Raw genomic sequence first — 7,723 nt, forward strand, 5'->3', positions numbered from 1 at the left:
CGGGCGGGGCCGGGACCGGGATCGGGACCGGGGCCACTCCTGTCGAGGCAGAGGGGCCCGCCGCGGCAGAGGGTGCCGCTAATCCTCGCCGCCCTGGCCATGCTGCCGGCCCTTCTCCGCCCCGGGCGGCTGCTGTCCGCCGCACCGCTCCGCCCGCCCGCGCCGCCCGCTCCGCGGGGAGCCGCCGCCGGCGGGGAGCCCGCCCGGAGCCCGGGCACCTCCCGCGGTAAGGGGAGAGAGGAGCTGCGGGGGACCAGCTCCGCAGCAGCGCCCCGAGGCTGACGGGGTGGTGTGCGGGCGACTCGGGGCCGGGGCCGAGCGGGGTAGAGCTTCCCGGTGGTGCGGCCCGCGTGTGGCACGGCAGCTCGGGTGCTCCTGTGTTCTCCTGCTGGCTTGGGTACCCACGCCTGCGGGCGGCGGGGGTTCGAACCAGACCCTCAGGAACACTCATTGCATGTGCGGGTGCTCCAGAAACCCCGCGGAGGTCACTCTGCGGAGGCGAGACCTGAAGGTCTAATACCTGGGGTTGCTCTTCCAATGACCAGGACGGTCAGGGTTTTCCCCTTCCACCGTTACTAGCAGACATCATTCACTCTTAGTGCACGGTTTGACGAAGTGGTTTTTTCCTAATCTTTAGCTGAACAGGCTCACAAGGTGGTTGCAAGTTACAAACCCTCCAAGTTTGACAAAAAAATCCTCCTCTGGACTGGCCGTTTCAAGACAGAAGAAGAGATTCCTCTGAGGATCCCGTAAGTACACTGCCCTTGTCCAAGAGGAACATGGAGATGAAGGGAAAGCAGTGGCGTGATTCTGATCTAAAGCTTTTCCACAGAGTTTAAAACAGTCGGTTTTTCAACACTGAAGACTTGGAAACAAATTAGAGGGCAAGAGAATTTCCTGTCCTGGTTAGAGGTTAAGATGAGAAAATGTTCCTTGCTGGAGTCCCCAGAGCCTGGGATGAGAACTGGATGCATCTGAGTAGACAGCCTTGGTTACATTTACGTACTGACTTGTTTGTTTTGCTTATTCCTAATATGCAATTGGAGAAGGATGTTATTGGTAAACAATAATTTCTGTTTATCACTTCCATAAACAGTTATGAGGGAGCTGGCTGTTACTGAACGATTACATCCAAAAAAATTATTATTATTATTATTGAATTTCAGGAAAACTTATGGAAGTACATTACAAGAGAAGCATTTCCCACCAAGGAAAACTGAGTACTTAACGTAGCCTTAACCTCCCATTCTTGTTGACCCACTGGACTAGATGATCTTTGAAGGTCCCTTTCCACCAAAACCTGACTCCATGGTTCTTTGACTTGTTGAAAGTTAGCATCCCCCAAGGGAGTCAGCCACTAAACACATGAAACCCCTCTAATGCCAGTTGCTGCCTTTTCTTAGGATGTTGGTGTGTTGGACGTCTCTCCAGGACACTACTTTTTATCATCACACCACATCCCTGTCTTTGGTGACATGTTGAGAATAAGCAGCATGCAGAGCTGTATAAAACAGTTACATCCTCTGCCTGCTCCTGTTGGTTCCTGACAGTTTCACTGTTGTTTGCTGAGCTGGACAGTGGCTTTCTGAATGGTCTAACCTCTCTTGCACTGTGTTAGTCTCACCATCTTCCCGTAGAGAAAGGTTCAGACAGGTCTCAGAAGCTGTAAATGCTATTCAAGTCATCAGGAAGTGTCTGTAAAGACTTATTGCATTTGCCAGTCCATAAACATACACACACAAAAATCACTCATTTCTGTGCCATAGCTGGCAAGTTTGTGTTACCACCTTGTGTTTTCTGGGTGAGCAAAGTCTTTTTACAACTGCAAGATCACAAGTATATACTAGAAGTAGCTAAAAGTGATACATTGAAGCTGAACTGTGACACTGTTTAACTGTTGTTTAAAAAAAAAAAAGAATTGCAAGATGTTGCTCCCTGTGAACACAATCTAGCTGCTGAAGATAGTTTGTACTAAAGGGCAAATCTGCAATCCTTAGTCAAGGTTGTTATGGTTTGTTTGGGTTTTTCTAAAAACAGCTGTCACTGACTTCAGCAGAGATTTACCCAGAGTCTTGATTAAGGATTGAGTAGTAAAGGTCGTAATGTGCAATTAGGGAAGAAAATTGTAAGGTCTGTTTTCCTTAAAGCAGAGGAAGTGAAAATCTGCTTCAGAAGAGCTTCAATAAGTGCATTGTGAAATATGATTAGGCTAATATGCCACGCTAATAACATTTATGGGTTTGCTTTTGTTGCAACAAATGGATTATTGGATTAATAATTTTAGGTCTGATGTGTGGTCTGTTTTGAAGATGATTTTTACCATTGTACAAACCAGAAGCAGTTACTTAGAACTGCAGGCATTGTCAGTCATCTGCAAGAAACATAATGTGCTCGTGTGTGCCTTGGCAACGAAGGGGGTAGTACGGCATTGCCACTCATAGGATTTGCCCTATTCCATTGCACTAAACCTTAGAGAGAACCAGTGCAGCCCTCAGCCTTGGTACAGGCTTTCATGGGCAGAACTTCCATTGTAAAAACTCCAGCTCTGCCCAGTCCCACCACATTAACTTTTAAAGTAAAGCTAAAGGTGCTTTGGGGAAAGAGATCATTACATGATCTTTACTTAAAACAAAAAATCAATTCTTTGTGAAACTATCCTTTTTATATATATAGTTGTGGTTTTATACATGTGTATTTATATTCTTTATCTTACAAATATCATGGCTGGGCTTCGTGACTTTGGGAGGGGAAGATTTGGGAAGGGCTCTACCCGTGTTTGTTACAAGTGCACTGGTGGCTAAAAAGGCCAATACGAGACAGGCACGTCGGGTTGCAAAAGGCACAGCAGAAAGTATATTCTGCAGGGAACGATTCTTTCTGCATTGTCTTTTCTCCTCAAGAGTGATCCTGCGTGTGTTCTCAAAGGCATCAGCAGCGTTATAGATGGCGTGTCTCCAGACCTCCCGATTGGAGGCCAGAGTAGACCAATTATGTTGATCAGTATGGCCAAGGCTGAGATGATGTTTCAGGGAGTCCTTGTATCTTCTCTTTGGGGCTCCTCTCATGTGGCAGCCAGTGGCAAGTTTGCCATAAAGCAAGATCTTAGAGAGGCGGTGGTCCTTCATCCTTGAGACGTGCCCTGCCCAACGCAGCTGTGTTCTCAGCAACATGGCCTCAATACTTGTGATTGCTGCTTGTTCTAGAACAGATGTATTGGTCACATAATCTGACCAGTGGATGTTTAGGATTGCATGAAGGCAGCGTTGATGGAAGTGTTCTAGAAGTCGCAGGTGGTGGTGGTAGATGACCCATGATTCAGATCCATATAAAAGAGTAGACAGCACAATGGCTCTGTAAACACTGATCTTGGTACTTTTCTTCAAGTGTTTATTTCACCAAACTCTTTTATGAAGCTTTCCGAAGGCACTGTATGCCTTTGCTAACCTGTTGTCTATCTCCCCATCAATCTTACCATCCAAGGAGATGAGGCTACCTAGGTAATTAAACTACTGGACTGATTTGAGTTCTGATTCACCAATGGTGATATGGGAATGATGGAAGACTTCCTGAGGTGCAGGTTGATAGAGAACCTCTGTCTTCTTTAAACTGACTTCTAGCCCAAAGAGCTCAGCAGTCTCTGTAAAGCAGGATGTTAAACGCTGCAAAGCTGCTCCTGTGTGGGTGACAAGGGCAGCGTCATCAGCATAAAGCAGCTCCCGGACAAGATGGTTTAAGGTCTTGGTGTGGGCCTTCAGTCGCCTTAGGTTGAATAGGCTTCCATCAGTACGGAATCGAATGTAGATACCATCCTGATCCTCGAGGTCTGCTGTGGCCCTTTGGAGCATCATGCTGAAAAAGATTGTGAATAGGGTTGGTGCGAGAACACAGCCTTGTTTCACACCATTAGTTATTAGAAAGGGCTCAGAAAGTGCATTGTCATAACTGACTTGGCCGTGTTGGTCCTCACGGAGTGAGATGATCATTTTGAGGAACTTGGGGGACAACCTAAACATTCCAAAATCTACCATAGACCTTTCCTGCTCACGGTATCGAAAGCCTTGGTGAGGTCAAGTTAACAAAAGTTACATAGAGACCTTTGTTCTGTTCCCTACACTTCTCTTGCACTTGTCTGAGAACAAATACCATGTCTGTGGTACTCCTGTTGGCTCTGAAACCACATTGGCTTTCAGGTAGAATTTCTTCTGCTATAGCAGGTATTAGTCTGTTCAAGAGTATTCTTGCCAGGATTTTGCCAGCAATGGAGAGCACAGTGATACCACGGTAATTTGAACAGTCTGATTTAATTCCTTTCTTATATAGGGTGATGATGCCTGCATCTCGAAGGTCTGATGGTAGTTCGCCTAGTTCCCAACAGTGTAGTATGAACTTGTGAAATTTAGCACGGAGTGCAAGGCCCCCATGTTTCCAGACTTCAGGTGGAATTCCGTCAACCCCAGCTGTCTTGCCGATTTTCACCTGCTGAGTGTCCTTGAGGGTTTCTCCTGAAGTGGGGGCAGTATCCAATTCATACTTCACCAGTTGTTGTGTGAAAGACTGAATGACTGTGTCTTGGACTACACAGCTAGTACTGAAAAGGGTCTGAAAATGTTCAGACCATTGATTCAGAATGGAGGTTTTATCTGTCAGAAGCATTTGACCATCAGCACTGAGTAGAGGGCTTTGGACTTGGTATGTAGGCCCGTATGCTGTTTTCAGGGCCTCATAGAATCCTCTGTGATCACCCATATCTGTGCATAATTGAGTTTTTTCAGCTAGATTGATCCACCACTTGTTCTGGGTGTCACGGAGTGTCTGTTGGAGCTTGCTGCATGTAATGTGAAAGGCTGTTTTTCTTACATGACAGGATGGCAGTGCAAGGTGTGCTTGGTGGACGGTTCTCTTCTTCCTCAGCAATTCCTGGATCTCTTGATTGTTTTCATTGAACCAGTCCTTGTTCTTCTTGAGGGAGAACCCTAAGGTTTCTTCAGAGGACTGACGGATGCTGTTTTTGATATGGTGCTAGAGTGTTACAGGAGAGGTATCTGTAGAATCTGTGGAATGGTTATCAGGCCTAGTTTGAAGATTAGCCTGGAATTTGTTTCTCACTGTGGCTGATTGGAGATTGTTAACTTGGAGTCTCCTCCTTGGGATACTGCCCCTTTTAGGTTTGAATTTAAGACTGAGGTTAAGTTTACAGCGCACCAGTCGATGGTCTGTTTGGCATTCTGCGTTGGGCATCACATGGGTGTGGTGGACATCGCGGACATCTCTCCGTCGCACCAAGACATAATAGATGAGGTGCCAGTGTTTGGATCTGGGATGCATCCATGTTGTCTTCAGGGTATCTTTCTACTGAAAGATAGTGTTAGTGATGGTGAGCTGTTGCTCCACACAGAATTCTAGCAGAAGCCAACCATTATCGTTGCAGCTTCCGACACCATGCTTGCCTAATATTCCTTTCCAGGCTTCAAAGTTCTTTCCTACTCTGGCATTGAAATCACCAAGGATAATGATCTTATCATCTGCAGGAACTTTCTGGGTAAGGTGGCGCAGGTCGGTGTAAAATTTATATTTTTCAGCAGGGTCAGCTTGGAGAGTTGGGGCATATATGCTAAAGAGGACATGTTGCTTGTGTAGTGGAAGGCGTAGGGAGATAATTAGGTCAGAGTGACCTGTCGGCAGATTTTCAAGTTTAGGAACAAAAGAGTTTTTGATCATAAAGCTGACTCCTGAGATATGCTTTTCAGTTCTGGGCTTACCTGACCAAAGAGTATGTAGCCAGCACTATGTTCTCTGAGGCTGCCTTCCTCGTGAAGGCGAACTTCGCTGAGAGCAGCAATGTCGATGCTGAGATGTGACAGTTCATGGGCAATCAGGGCAGAATGACGCTCAGGACATCAGCTATCCACAGAATTAAGCATGGTTCTGATGTTCCAGCATGCTAGAGTTAATTTGGCTACACCTTTGGAGGCAGGTGTATATGCCTTTGTCTTTTGATCTTTGTGTGACTGCATTTGTAGGACATGTCGATACAGGGCTTTGCAAATGTGGGTAAGGCCTTCAAGCCCGTGCAATGGATTTTTTAGGTGAGATACAGTATGCCCGGAACTGAACCCACCCTTTAATACTAAGGTTCATCTACCAGGGCCAAGCGAGCTTGGATGGTGGCAGCGAGGTCCTCAGGACGTAGGTTTAATTAGAGTGACCTTCTCTTAGATGGATGGCCTTACAGGACTGATCGAGCTCCATCTGTCCAGGTTTAGAGTTGTCCTTCTCTTCTGTGTGTTCTGGGCTCCCGCTCTCATCTCCCACGATGGCACAGTCCACACCGGCGAAGCTCCCCCTCTCTCGCTCCTTTCCACACCTGGGGCTGGGCCTGAGCGCCCGGGGCCGTCCGGGGCCGTGCCACATGCACATGTTCTGGGGTCAGCTGGGGCTGCGCCGCCGCACATCCTTACAAATATGTATATATATAAAAAGAATACCCATGATGATTTATGAAAGGAAAATGGTGCACAGCCAGCATTATTATAAACATCTTAAAAACTCTACTCCCATGCAACTGTACATGTCTGACTTGGAAAAAGACCGAGCTGAAAGTTTTGGGACAATTTCATGATTTCCTGTACTGCTGGTTCTGAGCAGCCTGCTCAGAGCAGAGGAGTGTGGAAATGGGAGCTGCACCAATGCAGGTTGCTGGGCTGTACATCTCTCTTGCAGCAACTACTGCCAAACAGAGGGCAGAAGTTCTCACTACTTCTGCCTTTGATGACCAGCAAAAATAATCATGTAGCTTGTTCTTGTTTAAGTGTACATTTCTGTGATAGTGATGTGGCTGACATCAGCTGCCCACTTTCTACAAGGCTGCTGCTTTAATAAAGAACTAAAACCTCTAACTCATAGCAGTACAAACTCTGCTTTAATCCAATCCATGTATTTAATGTCCTTAGCCTACAGGACACCACATAGACAGCTTAGATATGACAGTAATTGATTTCTAAAGTGAATTTTGAATAAAAGGAACTTGCTTTCATCCCATCAGGTTGATACCACATTTATTTCTGCATCTATTTAAAACAGATTAACCCCCTTAATTTTCACTATGTTTAAACAGAGCTTAAGGTACAATTTCTGGTGTATTCATTTAAATGCAAATATTTATTGCCTGAGCAATTTTTTCAGCTTATAAATAAATAAATAAATAAAAAACCAGCCTAAATCCATTAAATGTTGCTTTTCCACGGGAAATGGATTAGGGTCAGAAAATGAGTGGTGCATAACCAACCACAGCAAGCTGAAGATGCTTGTTTCAGAAGGTAATTTTATTTTTCAGTTGTGATATTATGTGTGTGATGCTTTGAAGAACAGATACTTTACTGCTTTTTAATTATTCAATTCAACAACTTTAATTGCAGGCCAGAGATGCTAGACAAGGCAAGAAACAAAGCCCGAGTGAAAGCTTGTTACATCATGATTGGACTCTCAATTGTTGCCTGCTTTGCAGTGATTGCTTCAGCTAAAAAGGTTAGTATGGCCATGTAGCATACTTTCAAATTATGGAATTCTGTGAAAAGTAGACTAACCTAAACCAGGAGCAGCAGCTTACACCTACCCAAGTTTTAGCTGACCTGGTCTCTGTCAGCCCCCAGTATGTAAGTAGTTGCTGTCCGTTCCTGAGGTTGGGTTGCTTTCCCGTGGGTGCATTGTTACTCCTACCACACTA

The sequence above is a fragment of the Chiroxiphia lanceolata genome, chromosome 3, assembly GCF_009829145.1.
Source record: "Chiroxiphia lanceolata isolate bChiLan1 chromosome 3, bChiLan1.pri, whole genome shotgun sequence".
Classification (NCBI taxonomy): domain Eukaryota; kingdom Metazoa; phylum Chordata; class Aves; order Passeriformes; family Pipridae; genus Chiroxiphia; species Chiroxiphia lanceolata.